Source organism: Oryzias latipes, chromosome 2, assembly GCF_053564925.1.
Source record: "Oryzias latipes strain Hd-rR chromosome 2, Olatipes_Hd-rR_3.1".
In the NCBI taxonomy this organism is placed as follows: Eukaryota; Metazoa; Chordata; class Actinopteri; order Beloniformes; family Adrianichthyidae; genus Oryzias; species Oryzias latipes.
In genome coordinates this window covers 34,594,532-34,615,803 of record NC_136238.1, presented here as the reverse complement: position 1 = coordinate 34,615,803, position 21,272 = coordinate 34,594,532, and the positions used below count along the sequence as shown (strand labels likewise).

The window sequence follows — 21,272 nt, the reverse complement described above, 5'->3', positions numbered from 1 at the left end:
AATGTTTTGAACCATTTTAATGGCGGTTGTGTGGGAATCATTGAGAAGAGATAATTAACCTTGGGTAAGATTTTCATTTTAACCGTGGCTACCTTGCCCATAAGGGACAAAGGCATGTTGGTCCAGCGTGTTAGATCGTCCTGTATGCTTTTCAGTAATGGGGTGTGGTTTAGCTGCACCAGTTCTGATAGTTTGGGGGAAAAGTAGATACCCAGATATTTGATATTTCCTGTTTTAACTGGAATTGTGAGTCTTTGTTCCATATTCCTGTTGAGTGGTAATAAAACAGACTTATTCCAATTAATGGAATAGTCTGATATGGAGGAGAATTCATTTATGATCATTGCTGTTTCATTTACAGAATGTAAATTCCTTAAAAACAGTAATATGTCATCCGCATAAAGACTAATTTTATGATGGCTGTGTTTGGTTTTTATTCCTATAATGCTCTCATTCTGTCTTATTGCTGCAGCTAAAGGCTCAATGAATATAGCAAAAAGAGAAGGAGAGAGTGGGCAGCCCTGTCTGGTTCCTCTTCCAAGAAAAAACCTGTTTGAGGTCTGTTTATTAGTTCTAACTGATGCATTGGGGTTGTGATATAATATTTTGATCCAATTGATGAATGCTTCTCCAAAACCAAACTTCTGGAGGGCAGCAATAAGGAACTTCCAATTAACTCTGTCAAAGGCTTTTTCAGCATCCAGCGATAGTACCGTCATTTCCTGGTTTTTAATGGTGGCAAAGTCTATTATATTAACTAGTCTACGGACATTATCATCCGAGTGTCTGCCTTTGATGAATCCAGTCTGGTCGAAGTGAATTATGTGAGGAGTGATTTTTTCTATTCTCTGTGCTAGTGCTTTGCAGATAATTTTTACATCTGCATTGATTAGAGAAATAGGGCGATAGCTTGAAGGACTAGTGGGATCTTTGTCTGGTTTTAGAAGAAGAATTATGTTGGCTGAGTTCATGTTAGGTGGCATTGATTGGCTCTCATTAATAGATGTGACAGTTTTATAAAATGTTGGTGCCAGTTGTTCCCAGAATTCTTTATAAAACTCAGCAGGAAAGCCGTCAGGCCCTGGTGCTTTACCATTGGGCATAAGTAACAGAGCTTCATGAAGTTCAGACGGCGAGAGCGGAGAATCTAAGTTTGTGATTTGATCCTCATTTAGCCTGGGTAGGTTTACATTATTAAGAAATGAGTCAATACTTTGCTCTGACGGATTGATCTGCGGTGTGTACAGGTTTTTATAAAAGTTTTCAAATGCGTTATTAATTTTGACCGGGTCATGGGTGACATTTCCTGTTTGGTCCATAATAGAGGTGATTGATGATTTTTCTCTGTTAATTTTAAGCTGATTAGCCAGAAATTTGCCAGATTTATTAGAGTTTTCAAATCTTTCAAGTCGTAGCCTTTGTATTTGAAATTGTGTTTGTTTATTAATGATGTCATTTAACTGCAGCTTTAAATTTTTCAGATCTCCCAGAATGTGTTCCTGTGCAGAAGCAGCATAAGCAGTCTCCAGGGTTTTGATTTTATTTTCTAATTCTAATAAATCTGCTTTCTCTTTGCGTTTTTTGTGCGTTGAATAAGAAATGATTTTCCCTCTCATGACTGCCTTTGCTGTTTCCCAAAGAACGCACGGTGGGATGTCTGGAGTATTGTTGAAGTCTAAGAAGGTTGCCCACTCTTTTTTAAAGAATTCAAGAAATTCCTGGTCCTTTAACAGAGACGTATTAAACCTCCAGGTTGTACCAGAGGGTGTGGATTTTTCCCTAGAAATGTTTACAGAGACTGGTGCATGATCACTGATAATAATTGGATGGATATTGGAGCTTTGAATATTTTTTAAAAGAGAGTTACTGATTAATAAATAGTCTAAACGGGAGTGTGAATAGTGAACTGGAGAAAAAAAGGTGAACCCTTTAGTGTTTGGGTGACATGAGCGCCACGCGTCGCAGAGACCCAGATCATTCATGTACTGCTTTAGAATACTTGCAGATCGCCATGTACGCTGATTTGCTGCTGTGCTGAGTCTGTCAAGTCAGAGTGAACTGAGAGTGAGGTGAAGAATCTGTGAAAGAAGGAAGAGTCGTCAACATTAGGACCATAAATACTCACTATACAATAGTCCTTATTCTGAATGGATATATTAATGATTACAAATCTGCCTTCTGGGTCAGTAACTGTATCCTTATGAGTAAAATTAAGATTTTTATTAATTAAAACAGCAACTCCTCGTTGTTTGGAGTTGTAGCTGGCAGAGTATATAACTGGAAATTGTAAGCAGCACATAAGGTGATTCAAAGAATTTGATAAATGGGTCTCCTGCAGTAGAGCTATATCTGCTTTTAGACCATCCAGGTGATTTAACACTTTCAATCTCTTTGGCTCAGAGCCAAGTCCACGCACATTCCAGCTAACGATGTTAAGACTGTTCATAACTGCTCTGACTGAAAAGGTGTAAAGCTAAGTAGTGCTTGTGTTCCAGTCCGTGTGCGCGTGCCCGTATTGAGAAGCGCTGTGCGCGTGAACGTTTTCTGGCTATGTGAGCTGCGTGTCGCGTGCGTCCTATGAGAGCCTGTGTGAGGTGATTGCAGTATGTCGGCGTGTGTGTGCGGGATCGCATGTGCACGCCCCTGTGTGCGCTTGTGTGTGCGCGCGCCCGTTCCGTGCATAAATAAATACTTACCGAGGATGAGTTGCTTCCAGGTGATTTACATATAATGAGGAGGGAGAGGGGGGGGGGAGAGTAAAGGAAAGAAAAAAAGAGATAGAAGGGAAAACGAAAACAACAACAAAACAACAATAGAAACATCAGTGGGACTGAGGTGACGAAGAAAAAAAAAAGACTGTTTTCCTGCGATCGAGGTGTGGATTATTGATGATCCGGTTTTCCATTCATTGAAGTAAGTTTAGCGGGTTTCTTCTGGGCAGCGCAGATGTTCTCAGCGCGGATCTGAAAGCCTTCAGCACAGCCAGGGGGTGATCTCCGGGTCCCGGAACAGCCGGCCGTCCACGTAAAGTTTGTCAACGGCCACAATCGCTCTCGAACCAGCAGCAAGATGCTTCCTCCTCAGCGGGAACAGGATCTTCCTTCTGCGGAGGATTTCTGCCGGGAACTGGTCATTCACGCTGTAATGCGTGCCTCTCAGTTCCCGTCCGCGGCCCTTCACCAACTCCTTCTGTTTGAAATGTTCGAATTTAGCCACAATAGGACGCGGGCGCTGGTGGTCGGACCTTCTTCCTCCGAGGCGGTGAACCCTGTGGAAGGAGATCTTCTGCACGTCCTCCTTGGGGAGCTTCAGGTGGACCTGTAAAAAGGATCTGACGGTGGCCTCGGGGTCTTCTCCTACCTCCTCTGGAACCCCCGCGACCACTATATTGTCCCTCATGCTCCTCGACTGAAGATCCACGAGGGTTTCCTTTATGGATCGGTTCTCCTCGGAGAGACGGGCGGTGTCACTGCCCAGGGTCTTCACGGTCTCTCTGAGGGCCTGGTTCTCCGCTGCGAGCTCCCGCACCTGCTGCTGGCTGAATTCCAGAGACTCCCGCAGACCTTGAAATTCTCTATGGAGGATCTCCAGCAAATTGAGGCGGCCATCAAAGCTGGAGAGCTTTTTGTCAATCGAATCCAGGATATCGCTCATTCCGCTGCCCGGAGAGGACACAGCCCCGGGAGAGTCCTCAGGCCGTTCACGCTTGGCGGAGGGGGTGGTGGTGGCGGTTCTGGGCTTCACCATGTTGCAGGTATTAAAACACTCGTCAATGAAATTCTCCAGGTCCTCCAGGCTGACAGAAGCTTAATACTCTTAACAGGTTGTGTTAGTTAGCAGGAAATATTTTAATATGGCGGAAAAATGAAACAAGATCGAAAATGTATGTTCAAATGCTTACGCGCCGCCAAGTCGACTCACCACACTCGTCTCGCTGGGTCTCGCGATACTACAGCATCACCCGGAAACCACAGCCTCCTTCTCCTAGGCCTGTCTTCTCCTAAGACAGGCCTACTTTAATATTAGACAGCTCTTTAATATAATTTATTCTGCCCCTGAAGACGTACCTGAATGTGTGATTACTATTGATGCAGAGAAGGCATTCGATCGGGTCGAGTGACTGTATCTGCTGGCTGTACTGAAAAAATTTGGTTTTGGCCCTGCCTTTAATCTATGGATCAAGTTACTTTATTCTGAGCCCACTGCAAGGATTCGCACTAACTCCCAAATATCAAGCCCCTTTAATCTGTACCGTGGGACCAGACAGGACTGCCCTTTGAGTCCTATACTCTTCAACTTAGCGATAGAACCTCTTGCTATTGCACTTCGCAGCTGTAAAGACCTATTCGGTATCAGGAGAGGAGGTGTGGAGCACAGAGTCTCCTTATATGCAGATGACCTGTTGCTCTATGTCTCCAATCCAGCTCAGTCTCTTTCCTCTGCCTTGGCATTGTTCAGTCATTTTGGCAGTTTTTCAGGCTATAAGGTGAATATTGGTAAGAGTGTGCTCTTTCCAGTCAATGAGGCAGCACGGAACCTAGACTTTAATGGTTTCACTCTGAAAGTCGAGCGCAGTAGATTTACTTACCTTGGAGTCACAGTTACCCAAAAATATAAAGATTTATTCAAAGAAAATTTTGATATTTATTTAAACCAAATCAAACTGATAGTCCGGCAGTGGTCTTCCCTATCAATGTCCTTAGTTGGACGAGTGAACTCTGTTAAAATGATTATACTTCCTAAACTTCTTTATCTTTTCCAAACTCTTCCAATATGTATTACTGGCTCTTTTTTTCAGCAACTAGACTCTCTTATATCTTCCTATATATGGCATGGTAAACGACCTCGTCTAAATAAAATCTACCTTCAAAAAACTAAAATAGAAGGGGGGCTTGCCCTGCCGAACTTTCGCTTCTATTACTGGGCATCCAATATAAGAAATATTGTGAATTGGTCTTTCTACCATGACGACTCGGATTGTCCTAACTGGATAACGCTCGAGCTCTGCCAAGACAAGAATCTCTCGCCTCTGACCTTTGTTGGCTCTGGTTCGCCTTTAAGTTGTATTGCATCTCTTAACAACCCTGTAGTTAAACATACACTGAAGATATGGTCTCAATTTAGAAAACAGTTTGGCCTGCACAGTTTCTCTATTTGGAGTCCTATTGCCATGAATCACCTTTTTAAGCCATCTACTATGGATTCAGGTTTCCTACGATGGCATCAGAGCGGTATCACTCGCTTTAAAGATCTACTTATAGAGGATACCTTTGCCTCATTTGCTCAACTGAAAGAGAAATTTGATCTTTTAAATTCAGATTTTTTTCGTTGCCTTCAAGTACGTCATTTCTTTGTTTCTCAACTACCACAATTCTCAACTACCACAGAAACAGAAATAACTGACAAGATTTTTTCACTAGATCCATCCAGGAGGGGTCTTATTTCTAAACTATATAACATTATGTTGAACTTTAAATGTTCCTCTGTGGATAAATTTAAGATGGCTTGGGAAAAAGATATGGGCCTCGCTATATCAGATGTTACTTGGGTTTCTGCTCTTAAACTGGTAAACTCATCTTCATTTTGTGCTCGACACCAACTAATTCAGTTCAAGGTGGTACATCGGGTCCATATTTCCAGGGTAAAGCTGGCTTCTATGTACCCCACAGTTAGTCCACTATGTACAAGATGTAATCTTACAGATGCCTCTCTGTATCATATGTTCTTTTCATGCCCTCATTTGAATGCATATTGGAGGACAATTTTTGACACAATGTCTCGTGTATTTAAAAAATTTAAAACCAAATCCATTAACAGACATTTTTGGGGTTGTGGAGGACCAAGCTGTTTCAGGTACTGCCAAAAAACACTGTATGGCCTTTGCATCACTCCTGGCACGACGTGCTATACTGCTTAAATGGAAAGATACCTCTCCCCCGTCTTATTCACAGTGGCTACAGGATATCATGTCCTGTTTAAAACTGGAGAAAATTAGGTGTTCATTCAAAAAGTCTCCTGATATGTTTGAAGAATTATGGGGTCCCTTTTTGAGAACATTTCCAGCTCTTTAGTCATATAAACCTATAGCAGCTTAGCTGCATGTGGTAGCATATAGTACAGGTCATGCGTGATGGAGTGATGGTTTGACTGTGGCAGTGACAGGGAATGGTATGTTTTTTTTTTTTTTTGTTAATCTTATTTACTATTCTTACATATTATTATGTTTTTTTGTTGTTGTTTCTTTTTGTTTTCTTTCCTTAGCTTTATTATAAACACTTCTTTTAGTAATTTGTCCATCAGACTAACAGAACTCTGTAATTGTGTTTGCATAATGTAAAACTCAATAAAAATACTGGGTTAAAAAAAGAATATGAAGTATCACATTGTCATAACTATCAGAACTGTTAAAGGAATATGTTGCTTTTCTGCAGAAAGAACCAGCCTCATAAATGTACGACTTTATCCTTTTTCCTCAGTGGGGCCCTAGTACTCTGTCATATAAACAAATACACATTCCATATGAATATAAAAACACAATGTGTAACATTATGTTCCTTTATTGAATAAGGACAAAACAAAGCAGGTAAACTACACTCAAAAAACGTTCACTTTGAATGAACATAAAAAATTATGAAAATGATTTCCACATGATTAGATAGCGTTACTTGAACAAAAATGAATCATATTGGTCCTACTTAATGTACTTAGGTTCAAACTAATAAATTTAAGTTGATTCAATCTAAATACTGAAGTTGGACCCAACTTTAAATTAATATTGTTGCTCACTCTCAAAAGTAAAAAAGTTGATCCAACTTAATTGAATCACTTCAATTGGTCACACCTCATTAAATTAAGTTTATTTAAACTTAAATCTGTATGACTACCCAACACAATTTATGTTGATATAACTTAATTTTTCCTTTAATTTTATTTATACATCTGACATTGATAATGTTTTCCAAAGTTACAACCAATGGGTCTTTTATTTTTCACAGCTAAAACTTGAGTTACGCAGTAAAGTCCCACATCACATGACAGTACCTCAAATACCGCAACTTCTGTCTTCAGTATTGGAACATTAACATTTTGTTGCACAAGGGGGTTGGTCATAATCCTCTCCCACACTCTAACTCATAGTGCAGAAAAAAAAATAAACATAACAGTTTAAATCACTAGTTAAAACAGAGTAAAACAGCTAGACAATAAAACCTATGGACAAAAACTCACACTTAGACCCCAATCTGCCCAGATAGACAAAGAAAATGGTATCCCACAATTCCTTGCGATTACTAATGTATCCAATTTAATGGTATCATGTTGGATCAACTTGACTTAAATTAGTAACTTTTAAATGGATTATTTTTATGTACAATCAGCATGATTCATTCATGTAAGATTTACAAACATAAAATTTTCTGGTTGAAATGACAAGTTACATTTTCGTAAACTTAATTGGCCGGTAATTTCCTTTTTTTGAGTGTGCTTTATCACTGTGGCGGTGTTGCCTTTCTTCTTAATTATATCTTTTACCTCCTCGCATGCCTCCATGAGGATTTGTGCTTCCGACGGGGAAAAGTTTGCGGCTCTAGTTGCCATGGTAAATCAGTTTATCTGTGATCTGTGGCTGGGTCTATTTGAGTGAGCCATGAGCGCGCACCTATCCAGGATTGGTTACACCTGGCTTAATGAATCCGTGTCTGCTCATCCTGGCTTGGTTTTTGTGCAACTGATTAAGCCTGGACGCACATGTTTTGGCTTCATTGAGCTCAGCTTAGTCATTTATCCCGGATATCTTAATTCTACTTTTGTGCAACAGGCCTCTGGCCTGCAAGGCTTTTTCTGGGCTTTAAGGTGCCGGTACCGGGACTAAACTGGACTGTGTGTGTGAGCGAGAAAAGATATGAAACGGTTTCATGTTCTACGGTTGGACTTCTGTGCTTTACTTTGTTAGAAACTAAAGGTGGTGATATGTGGAAACTTTAATGGAGACATTGATTTGTCATTTGGATGCAAACCAGAGTTTTCTTTAGTTTAGATAGAGACTAAAAGGAGACATTGATGTTTTAGGAGAACTGCTGTCATTTATTTGATACATTTACACTAAATTGGAGGGTTTATAGTTTATAAGTATTTAAATGTTATTTTTAAATACACCATCCAGGTTTTTACCCTCAGTTTAACTCAGTGGATTCATAAATGATCATCACTAAACACTCATATCAATCAGATTTCCACTTTGTGAAATCAATGACGTCATATTCACCGTTTAAATAAAAGTAGTGATCATGATGTTAGAATAACTTCTAGAATCCAGGACACTAGATATTCCTGCACTAAAGCAGATTGAATTCTATTTAGCATATTATAGGAGTTTATATTAATAATGACAGACTCAGTTTTATTGTTTATGGACTTCATTTGATTGACAGCAGGTCAGTTTGTGCTTTTTGTGTAGTAATGAGAGGATCTTTAGCTGTTTGCAGACTGACTTGGAATATGAATCAGTAACATAATAAATGTGGAACATCTGCCAAGTGGATCACATCTCTGTCTCCTACTCCGTGTGTCCTGACTGACCCCCCCCCCCCCCCCCCCCATCTTGTTTCCTGTTAAACTCCTCCTCCAAATCAATGAAACAGTCCTCCATCCTCACAGTCCTCCATCTTCACAGTCCTCCATCCTCACAGTCCTCCATCCTCACATTCCTCCATCCTCACAGTCCTCCATCCTCACAGTCCTCCATCCTCACAGTCCTCCATCCTCACAGTCCTCCATCCTCACAGTCCTCCATCCTCACAGTCCTCCATCCTCACAGTCCTCCATCTTCACAGTCCTCCATCCTCACAGTCCTCCATCTTCACAGTCCTCCATCTTCACAGTCCTCCATCTTCACAGTCCTCCATCCTCACAGTCCTCCATCTTCATGGGGCAGGAATTTGGACACAGCCTGAGTCTATTTATTTATTTTTAGACATCTGACATTTTATAAATGGAAGCTTTAAATCTATTGGATTGTAAATCTGTAGTCCTGAATAATTCCTGATGATCAATGACATTTCAATTCCTCGTCTGTTTGAACTTCATTTCTAGTCATTTCTCATCTATGTCATTTTCATTCCTGATCATGTTTTTGGGTCCAAATCCAAAAGAATTGAGCAAACAGTGAAAATGTCATCTGTCAGTCTGTTATCAGGGCGGATCCCACCTGACTGAATGGACCAAATTTTCTGGACCTCCAGCTGCATCACTGCTCCTGAACACACTTTTCTGTCTCATTGCAGGTTGAGGAACTGCAGTTTGTCAAAGATCAGCTGTGAAGTTCTGGTCTCGGCTCTGAAGAAAAACCCGTCTTATCTGACAGAACTCGTCCTGAGCGACAACAAGAACCTGCAGGATTCAGGAGTTGTTCATCTGTGTGGTTTTCTGGAGAGTCCAGACTGCAGACTGCAGACTCTGAGGTCAGTAAAGAAGCTGAACTCCCTGAAGGATGAGAAGAACGGATCAGGTGAAGAACTTTCTTTCACTGGAAGATTTTCTGTCTACAGCCGTGTTTGAAAAAAAACTGATGATTGGTTCAGATTTTCTTCATCAATTGAACTGATTGTTCTGATGATTGATAGAAACTGATCTGTTTCAATCAGGATCTTGTAAATCAGGATCTCCAACCTATTTTAGAACACGGATCCATTTCATGTCAGTAAAAATGTTCACAGATCGGTCTGTGACCTCAGTTCCACTCTGAATCCTAATAATGTCCTGTAACCTCCAGGTAACTGTGATTACAGAGAGAAGTCCAGTGGTCCCCATTGAGCTGCATGGGTCTTTTCCAACTCCTCCTTCATCTTTGTCATCTTCCTATAGGTTGCTGATGTTTTTCACTATAGTAGCTCTAGAGGGAAGTTGCTAGGCTGGGTCGTTGCTGCAATGTGTATCATTTCACACAGACCCTCATGGTCAACCACATTGATTGGTCTGCTAGCTGTTCATTTAGCTACAGCTACAGCCGCTGAAAGCTAGCTGGTTGTTGAAGCGCTCAGACGTTTCAGCAGCGTCATCTGCTTTGTGGGATGGCTGAGCCGAGGATTCTGGGAGAGTGGTGTGTTTGGCTAGCAGGTGGTGCTGTGATGACAACTCCTCTCACACCTGCAGGAACTACAAATCCCTCTAGTTTGGTCCAGAGAGCCATCCAGCATGGTCTGAAGAAGAAACTTGTCATTCAGGAGTCTTTTCTGGACGTCCATTTCTGCCTTGTACTGCTGAACGGAAAGACGCAAGTGCAAAAAGTCAAAACTCAAAATTTGTCAAAAAATGGAACAGCTTTAAATGATTCCATAAGAAAACAGACCTGCAATGGCAGATAGACACACAAAGGACATCATCTGATCATCTGTGAGGCTCTGACTGGAGAAAGAAGTGAGACGTTCAGCAGCTCCAACGGTCAATCCAACCACCTGTTAATAACCAGTTCAATGCTGCTAAAGGGACACAAATGGAAGATGAAAGATTTGATCAGTTTCTCCAGCAGCCAAGATTACAATGAGGAAGAATTATTGAACCATTTATGGTCATTTTCTCTCATGACATAGTTCTGATGTCACCATCTATCATCTGAGGGTTTCCCACAATCCTTTGCTTTGATACTGCAGTGCAGGCACATTATTCCACCAAGAGGTGGCGCCAATTTTCCATTTTACAGAATTGAACAATAATCTTTACAGCTTTTACATTCAGCCCTCAAATTCTGTCAAGTTTGAGTTTGATTTGATTTTAGTGTCCTGCACTCGTGTCCAGCCTGCATGGGCTGAGATGACACTGGAAGACAGAAAATGGCCATCCCATAATTAACAGAACAATATACAATAATCCACCAATCAGAGTCTAACAAAATCAAAAGTGTCCATTCTTATTGTTCATGTCTTTGCTAAAAAGTTTCCAAACAGAAACTTTCATTTTCAAAAAGCCAACATAAAATATTATCTTCAGAAACCAAAACAAATCAGGACATTTCTTTTCTATGACGTCATTCAAACAAAGTCTGTGTTTTTAATTCAAAGGACAATAAAACAGAAATGAAATTCATCCTCCACCACTTGCAGCTCACAGACCTCACAGTCTTTCCCTACTTCCACCTGTAGGGGGAGCTCTCCTGCTCTGAGAGGAGGATCTCTGTCCTCTTTTTCCATTCCTAACATATGGCTCAGTACAGAAATTAATTTGCAAATAAGTGTGTAATCTTGGTTTTTGAAGCAGTTTCTCTTTGTGTACAACATATTTTACTTGTTCTTCTGAAGAGTGGACTGAGGTGTTGTTCTGAAGTTCACCACTAGAGGGCGTGGTCGTTTTCTGAGTAGATACAATAATAAGTTGGAAACAGACGTAAACAGAGCAGTAAATGACAATGTTTCAATGTTTACAGAGCACTTCACTTTTATAGGATTAAGTGTGTGTCCTTGAGAGTGGTAGACCCATTTTCTGTGTTAGTTCAGGGTGAAATCTGTCTGTTTGTTGGTGTGGAGATTTTCTGCTAACTGAACAAGTGAAGCTAGTTTTGGTTAGAAGTTCTCCAATGATGGATTGAAGGAGTTCCTACTGTTCATATCAGCAGCTTTCTGGGTCTAATATTCTGGGTAAATTCAAGCTATAGATCAGGGGCCTGGAAACTTTTTGGTAGAGAGAGCCATAAACGCCACATATTTTTAAATGTCCAGACTTTTCACAACCATAGGGTGCACCGGATGATAGGGCGCGGTCTCAGTCACGGGGGATTTTTCCGTCTTTGACACATACAAAAGGCGCCCCCGGTGTTAAAGCCGGGGCACGTTAACGCCCCGTTCAGAACCTCAGCGCTTCTAGAGTGGGTTAATAAAACATCCAGTCTCTGTTCTTTAGAGGAAACATTTTATCTTGTTACTGTTCTCCCTAAGTGAATAACACAAACCGAATGGTCACTGACTTGCGCGCTCTTGTCTCCTTTCCTCCTTATCCCACAAGCGGAGCTAAAGACACACAACACACACAGAGGTACGCAGCGCGTGTCTTAATGTGTCCTTTCTTCCTTTCTATATGCTAGAAAATGCTGCTGCTTTCAGCACATGCACACACACACACACACATACAGAACTGCGCCCGTCTGTCTCTGCATTTCTCCTTTGCGCTAGTGAAAGCAGCAGCTTAAAGCAGTGGGCCAGCTGCTTCTCTGCTCACTCCTTCTGTACTGAAATGGTTGAGGATTATTATGAGGTAGAAGGAGCATAGAAGGCTTTAAAATGTAGATAGTTGCACTGCAGTTAGGTTTCACTTGGCCTTATTGTCGCCCCCCAGTTTGGGAACCACTGGTTAAGTCTGTTTTTGTTAAAGTTTAGTATTATCCTAATGCATTCTATGTATTCATGATCCCTTTTTGATTGTATGTTTACCTTACAATTACCTGTACAAAGCCCATTGAGACGACTGTAGTTTGAATTTGCACTTTATAAAAAAAATATTGAATTAGGGAATTTATACCGTGATTGCTGTCTTCTTAAGCCTTTTACAAGTTTCCATGTGCATGTATTAGGGAGTTAATACATTTTGTCTGGCCTCACAGACCTGGAGAAAGTATGTGTGGCCAACTTTTATCCTTGGAGGCACTTAAAATACGTGAGGGCAATGGAGCGATGTGGATTGTTTCTGCATGCATTATGAGTGATCAACGTGAATTTCCACCGGTTTGTGTGTTTGAACGTACGTAAATAAATGCAATCAATCTCCTTTAGAATATGTACCATCATGTTTTAAGAAATTTCTTTAGGAAAATGGTCCCTTTTATATTTGGCTACAGGAGAAAAGACTGAGCAAAGCTGACAATTTTATTCTAGTCTCTTGTCATTTATTGATCAAAGGTTTATTGTTACATGTAAAATTATATCACAATGTAAAATACATAACTGATCACACCCTGGTTCCACAAATATTGTGTAATAACTGTTGTGTATTTATGCTCAGTCTGTACATAGTCTCAGGTGGGTTAAACATGGAAAGTAAAACTCCTGACCTCATGCTAGACATGCATGTGTGGGTTTTCTCTGGGCCTTCCTCCCACCATCCAAAAACACTCTTAATAGGTAAACTGGTCACTCTAAAGTGTCCATAAGTGATTGTGGTCCTGCGACAGGCTGGCAAGCTGTCCAGGATGTCCCCAGCCTTCACCACATGTGGCAGGGATAGGCTCCAGCTGCCTTGTGACCCCAAAAGGAATGAAACGGAATGGAGGATGAATGAATGTAATGCTACAGTCATGTAGCATTATACATTTACAAATATAGACAAAAAAATATAAAACAAAAACAAAAAAAACAGCAGACTCTGCGATTTATTGTTCCTCAAAACACACATACACCTTTAATGTTTGATTGTCCATAATTTCTGAACAAAAAGCCTCAAAGTCACTGAAAAACTGAAAAGCTCCCTCAGTTCCATTAGTCTCAGCTTCACTCATGAGGGAGCAGTTTTGAGCTCTTTCAGAATCTCCTTCTGTTCTCCTTCATCCACCTTCAGAACATCTGGCAGGGAACATCTTCCTTTAAAGGACTGCAACTGGCACCATGTGCCTGCTTCAATGGTGCCGAGTAGTAAGGCATCTTCTTCCTGCACAGAAAAAAGGTCATTCTTAGAGTAGATACTGGAGATGGCAACAAATGTTGAGTTCAAAAGGATCCATCCATTCCTTCCTGTCCCACTGCTGGTCTTCATGTCACCTTCCCCTACAGAGAGAATAGAATGAAAATGAAAACATTACACTCAAAAAAAGATCCTGGGCATCCCATCTCCTAAACTTTTAGAATAAATACAATATTCTATTATATTTGATGGGCCATCTCAGGTCACCTAAATAATCTAGCAGAGACTGAAAGCAAGCAGAGAAATACTATGTGTGTGTGTCCAACAGCTCTAGCTTCAATAGTTCCTGATGAGATGGATTCAGATCGCATCTTTTTTAGTGAAGCATCTTCATCCTCATGAATTCAGTGACCTCCTCTCAACTGGAGTTTCTGCTCCTCCTTTTTCTGGCTGCATTCTTTCTTCTTCAGACCTTGATGAATCAATGACAATGAATGTTCACCATCAAAATGTTAATAAAAGGTCAATCAACAGAGTTTACAGTAAAATATGTAGTAAAAAAAAGGATTTTAAAAGTAATATCATATAAAGAGCACTTACGGTATTGGAAAGTTAGTTATTAGGTGCAGACACCACCATCTTCTAATTTGCTTCATGTTTTCCTTTGAAAAAATAAACAATAAATTAATAATTAATAATAATAAATAATAATAAAATAATTATTAATTATTAATAAAAATAAATACAGAGTAGGTTAGTTTTTGCTTCAACCAAAAAGTGTCTTGAATTCACTAAACACAAACTGATCAGAATTTACACACACCTCACTGAAATCACATTAATTCCCTGTGACAATGGACAGAGTACTGAAAGAATCCATGTGACATTTCTGAATGTTACCTTTATATACCATGGTCACTTACAAAAGAAATAAATATTAACCAGTTTTTAGTCCTTAATTCTTGTTGTCACTTTTTAATGCACAGGGGAACATTTATTGACCATGATCATTTCTAATCATTGGTTTTTGAACAGCCCTGGTCTCACCATTATGACAAACACACCACAGTTGTTCGAGCACCCTTGATTCGCCAGACCCTGGGGGTGTGAGAACAAACATTTTGATTAAAGGATGGTAATGAATGATAGGAAAAATATGATAGGAAATATCACTTACTTCTGTCTTACACTCTTCACATTCATAAGACAAAGGATGACGCTGAAGTTGAATAAGAAATTGTGTTTAATGTATGATTTACCATCTACATTATAATTTAATCCAGGTTTGAGCAGTCCAGGTCTTCTGGTTTTTTAAGAAATATCGGGAGCAGACGCTCATAAGAATTAGATTTTAATTGACAAAATCCAGGGCAGTACAGATAGTCCTGCACTAAAGTTTTTATGGATTAGGGTGGGAACTCGGACACAGACTAGATGTACCTTTGTGTTTCACAGAAGAATGGGTTCCATATTATCATGAGGGCCACAGCAGGCTCTGCATCCTTCTTGTAACAGCAAAATGGACAATAGGAAACGTTGTTTTGTTTTCTCAGCGTTGGTTTGTCACAGTCGACTAAAACTGTAACGTGTCTCTGTATAAACACAGAAATAATACAGGTGAAATAAACAAACAAAGTTTTACCGACATTAGAAGACACAAATAGCTTGACAGAAACCTCCAGAAGAGAGCCACAAGATAAGCTAAGCTAACTAACTAGCTCTGTGTAAAACCTCAACCACATAAATAGAACGGCAGGGAAATAAAATCAAAATACATTTTAAAATACGAAGTAACAGCCTCTTCTGCAGTGGAACTGAATAATTGTGGTGGAAAAGCGAGCAATAATCACAACAAGAGTTTTCTTTTTATTAACTTACCGTGTTTTTGTTGATGCGTTCCTCCATTTTGAAAATGTCTCTGGCACTCTGTGCGTGGAAACAGAAGAAAAAGAACTGCACTGACTTCATCTTCTTCTTGTAGTTAAAATGGCGGGCGGCAACAACGACGAGGTCCTACTGTCTTGGAGTATGGGTCGGAGTGGGGGACTACCTAATAATAAAAAATTTTTTAAAAAACTTGCACCAATCAAATGTTCTTCCCCTCCCAAGAACTTATTTAAACTCAGCCGTTCACCCTCTATCATCCTCATACAATACACATTGACACAAAATGTGTCCACTGATTCTTCCCCTTTCCTGCAATCACAACTGCACTGACGAAGGGCAATCACATGCACGGGCTCAATGTGGGCGGGGTTAACTGGCTCAATGTGGGCGGGGTTAACATTCCACAGCGTGTTAACATTCCACAGAGTTCCAGCATTCCACTATGTTGTGCATTTCTCCATGCTGCAGCCAGGGCTTACTCCAAACGTCTCTCCCCCTTCCTCACTCCATCTTCTTCTACGACCCACAACTACACATTAGACGCACAGACTCATAGGGCGCCCCCTGCTGGCAGAAGAAAATGTATGACTTTTAAGTGTTAATACGATAATTTCCAAAGAGCCATACAATAATGTAGTGTCCCTTTCCCACACTGAGGCACGGAGACTTAACCTCTTTTAAGGTTCTTTATTCTGGTTACTGTAGACCGTAACAAACGCCGTACAACTAATTCATCAACTCCTGAATCTCTCCCTCTGAGATGAGAGCGCTTCTCCCACTTTATATTCCCCTGCTCCCGCTCCAGCCCTCCCATTTCCCTTATTCGGCCCATAGCTGAACCCCATTGGTCCAAACTACCTAACAACAGGCTGAGCGACAGAACTTAGAGCCAATCAGATCTCTGCATGATGCGTTCAATGAACTCCAGAACTTTTAACGCGACCCAACAGCCAAGTTAAACTCAGTCCGCGACAATATGTTTAAAACTAAAAATACAAATGAATGTGTGCATTTCATGTAATTTCAACATTTTTAAAGTACAATAAGTCTGTGGATTCTTTTTAATAACATTGTAGAAGATGTTCATGATAGAGCGAGGTGGAAAAGGATGATTCGCTGTGGCGACCCCTGATGGGAAAAGCCGAAAGAGAAAGAAGTTATGCTGTTGCTAATAGATGATGAGTATTTCTCGTGGTGGTTTTGCTGATGGTCTAGTCTGGTTGATATGTGGTGAGTTTCTGCTTCATGCAGGCGTTGAGACTTTAATCGTGATTGTAGGTCTGAATGTTCTGTAGATGTGACAAAGACGAGGAGCCAGACACACACTCACACACTGCAGTGAGTGACGGGTTGTGTGTTTTAAGTTATGACAATGTACACACTACCCCCCCTTTCTTCCTTACATCCCGTCCCTGGAACAGCACGCTCTTCCTCAGAGACGGGAGCGCGCAGTTTTAGTGTGACGGAGCGGCTCCGTCTCTGGGGCTGAGCGAACACCGTGAGCACACAGACACCCACACGGTTTGGTGCGCGCGTCCACGTCATTATCAAACCTTTCTGCTTTAAAACCATGGGTTCTTACAATCCACCCTTCATTTTTACAGTTTAGACCTTGGGTGCACACTTGGTCATCAGTAGTTTTAAGCATACACATACATAGAAACGCTTACTCACGGCAGCCCAGCAGCAGCTCAGCAGCAGCGGCGTCTTAGCCACACCCCCTCCACTGACAGCCAAACCGAGGGATTTGGTTTTTTTGTTTATATATTGTTGTAAATTTTTTGAAACAGCTGTTCCTAATTTATCTTGTTTTTGTGTCTTGTTGTTTTTTCCTTGTATAGTACAAGTTGAATTATTGTGGCTGAAATTAATGTGATGAAGGTAATTATTTAAGTATTGAAGGAAATATGAAATGTTTTGAGAATAACTTTCTTTACAATTTTCAAAGTAGAGTGCCTAATTAGGTGGGAGTGGCAAGAGGTACATAAGAAGGTGCCTCACTCTCACAATGGCAGAGGAAGCCTCACTCTCATCATAGCAGAGGAACTGAGAGTTGAGAGTTGAAATGGGCAGAAGGAGTGCCCTTCAAATTCAAACGCAATTGAAGGTGATTTGATCTGAAATCAGATTAATTATGGCCCGCAGCAGCAGTCACTGACTGTAAGGACCATATTGTTTTCGCAGTTGGAAACGACGACTTCGCCGCCTTTCAGCGAAAATGTGACCCCCGCCGCATGCTCGAAAAGTCACCAAAATGTGCACACACCTGGGATAAATTGCAAATGAATTTTCCACAAAGTCAACGTCACCCCCCCGAAGACGTTGACATCACGGCCAGCGATCCCGTCAAAAAAATGAATGGGCCGAAAATCGCGGATGGGGCCCAACAAAATGTACTTCAAAATACAGCCGCGAAACCAAGACACACGTGTCGGGGATATCCCAAAGAAGCTTTGAAATCATTATGGGACGGCCACACGACCTACGGCTTGGTGGCCATTTTGTGGCGAACTCTGAGAATTGGCGATTTTCGTGTTTTCCCACAATATGGGGAAAAGACACTTTTGTTTGAACGATGTTCACGCAATTGCACACACTTGCTGCCAGCTCCAGTCTACAAACACCCCAGAAGTGTCGTTGACCTTTGACCTTGGGAAGGGGCGGCCATCTTGAATTTTCATAAAAAAGCACCTTTAGTAACGGATACAAACGAAAACTCGTCCTAGGGATTTTTCTCGATCTTTTTGAAAATTCTCGGGCATCAATGGCAAGGTACTGTGGAAAAAATGTTGGAATTAGAAGTTGTAGATTTTGAACAGCGTGGGAGCTAGCAAAGTGGCGCACTGTTATTACTCCTATGATTTTTAATGGACTATGAAATTTGAATGCATGCATTAATGCCTGAAACTGAATACAGTGAAAAACACAGGATATGGACATATAAGGAATGTGGGCGTGGTTAGCATAAAACCCCTGTTGCTAAGGACAACAAAAATGTTACTTTTACCGATTTGTCCGAAACAGACATCAATCTGTTCGTCCTCTCGAGGGGACGAAAACATAAAATGGTTGCTATGGAGATAAAATCAACAGAAAAGCAGCCATTTTGAAAAAATGGTGATTTTTTATCAACTTATGACATGTAGCTCTCACCAATGGAGCAATGTGTTTTTCTGAGTCAGTTGATGATGCTGATCGCTATGCTAGCAATTTAGCCACATTAGCATAGCTAGCATAGTTAGTATCTAGCCACAGGGGTTGCAAGTCAGTAACTTCTGTGCCGGTCCCAAGCCCGGATAAATAGAGAGGGTTGCGTCAGGAAGGGCATCCGGCGTAAAAATTGCCAAAATAACCATGCGAATCATCCACAACACTTTAGACATACCGGATCGGTCGAGGCCCGGGTTAACAACGACCGCCACCGATATTGTTAACCTACAGGGTGTCGTTGGAAATTTGACTACTGTTGGTGGAAGAAAGAGGGGAGGCAGAAGGGTCCGTTGCCAGAGAGAGAAGGGAAAAGGCAGGAACATAGGTTTGAGAATAGGGACTCTTAACGTTGGCACAATGACAGGGAAAGGCAGAGAGCTGGCAGACATGATGGAGAGAAGGAAGGTAGATGTACTGTGTGTGCAGGAGACAAGGTGGAAGGGCAGCAAGGCACGTAGTATTGGAGGAGGATACAAACTTTTCTATCATGGTGTTGATAGGAAGAGAAACGGGGTAGGAGTGATTCTGAAGGGGGAGTTTGTAAACAGTGTTCTAGAGGTGAAAAGAGTCTCAGACAGGATGATGAGCCTAAAGTTAGAAATTGAAGGGGTGATGGTGAATGTAGTCAGTGGGTATGCGCCACAGGTTGGCTGTGAGTTAGAAGTGAAGGAGAGATTCTGGAGTGAGTTGGATGAGGTCATAGAGAGTATCCCCAGAGGAGAGAGAGTTGTTATTGGAGCAGACTTTAATGGACATGTTGGTGAGGGCAACAGAGGTGATGAGGAGGTGATGGGCAGGTTTGGTGTGAAGGAAAGGAATCTGGAGGGACAGATGGTGGTGGACTTTGCGAAGAGGATGGAAATGGCTGTAGTCAACACTTACTTCCAGAAGAGAGAGGAACATAGAGTGACATACAGAAGTGGAGGTAGGAGTACTCAGGTGGACTACATCCTACGTAGACGAGGTCATTTGAGAGAGGTTAATGACTGCAAAGTGGTAGTAGGAGAGAGTGTAGCCAGACAGCACCGCATGGTGGTGTGTAAGATGACTCTGGAGGTCAGGAAGAAGAAGATAGGGAAAACAGAAAAGAAAACCAAGTGGTGGAAGCTACAGAATGAAGAAACTTGTGAGGAATTTAGGCAGAAGTTGAGACAGGTCCTGGGTGGTCAGGATGAGCTTCCAGAGGACTGGGAAACTACAGCAGAGATTATCAGGGAAACAGGTAGGAAGGTGCTAGGTGTGTCATCTGGAAAGAGGAAAGACGGTAAAGAGACTTGGTGGTGGAATGAGGAAGTACAGGAATGCGTCCAGAGGAAGAGGTTGGCTAAAAGGAAGTGGGATGTAGAAAGGACTGAGGAAGGTAGACAGGAGTACAAGGAAGCGCAGCGTAGAGTGAAGAGAGAGGTGGCAAAGGCCAAACAGAAAGCTTACGATGAGCTTTATGACAGGTTAGACACAAAGGAAGGAGAGAAGGACTTGTACAGGCTAGCCAGACAGAGAGACAGAGATGGGAAGGACGTGCAACAGATAAGGGTGATTAAGGACAGAGATGGAAAGGTGCTAACAACCCAAGAGAGTGTACAGAAAAGATGGAAGGAGTATTTTGAGGAGCTGATGAACGAGGAAAATGACAGGGAAAGAAGGGAGGAAGATGTGGTTGTTGTGGAGCAGGAAGTAGCAGAGATTGGAAAGGATGAGGTTAGGAAGGCTCTGAAAAGGATGAAGAGCGGAAAGGCCGTTGGTCCTGATGACGTACCTGTGGAGGTATGGGAGTGCCTAGGAGAGACAGCAGTGGAATTTCTAACGAGGTTGTTCAATAGGATTTTAGAGAGTGAGAAGATGCCTGAGGAATGGAGGAGAAGCGTTCTGGTCCCGATCTTTAAAAACAAGGGTGACATGCAGAACTGCAGCAACTATAGAGGAATAAAGTTGATGAGCCACACAATGAAGCTGTGGGAAAGAGTAGTGGAAGCCAGGCTTAGGAAGAAGGTGGAGATTTGTGAACAGCAGTATGGTTTCATGCCCCGTAAGAGCACCACTGATGCCATTTTTGCTTTGAGAATGTTGATGGAAAAGTACAGAGAAGGTCAGAAGGAGCTGCATTGTGTGTTTGTAGATTTAGAGAAGGCGTATGACAGGGTGCCGAGGGAGGAGCTTTGGTACTGTATGAGGTCGTCTGGAGTGGCAGAGAAGTATGTCAGAGTAGTTCAGGACATGTATGAGAGAAGTATGACGGTGGTGAGATGTGCTGTAGGTCAGACAGAGGAGTTCAAGGTGGAGGTGGGACTACACCAAGGATCAGCTTTGAGTCCTTTTTTGTTTGCTATGCTGATGGACAGGCTGACAGACGAGGTAAGACAGGAATCTCCCTGGACAATGATGTTTGCGGATGACATCGTAATTTGCAGTGAGAGTAGAGAGCAGGTGGAGGAACAGCTAGAGAGGTGGAGGTTTGCTCTGGAAAGAAGAGGTATGAAGGTCAGTCGTAGTAAGACAGAATACATGTGTCTGAACGAGAGGGATCAAGGTAGAAGCGTTAGGTTACAGGGGACTGAGGTGAAGAAGGTGCAGGAGTT

At 41.6% G+C, this 21,272-nt stretch overlaps 1 long non-coding RNA gene across 1 annotated transcript; it reads right to left on the bottom strand.

Annotated features, from left to right (window-relative positions):
- Nucleotides 1–13,167: 13,167 nt before the first annotated feature.
- LOC144988465 (uncharacterized) lies at nt 13,168–16,006 on the bottom strand. Its single transcript, XR_013652399.1, has 6 exons — nt 15,478–16,006; nt 15,040–15,191; nt 14,777–14,818; nt 14,647–14,697; nt 14,200–14,261; nt 13,168–14,071 (listed from the first exon to the last, which is right to left on the bottom strand). It is a non-coding gene; the product is annotated as an uncharacterized LOC144988465 (long non-coding RNA).
- Nucleotides 16,007–21,272: the final 5,266 nt, after the last annotated feature.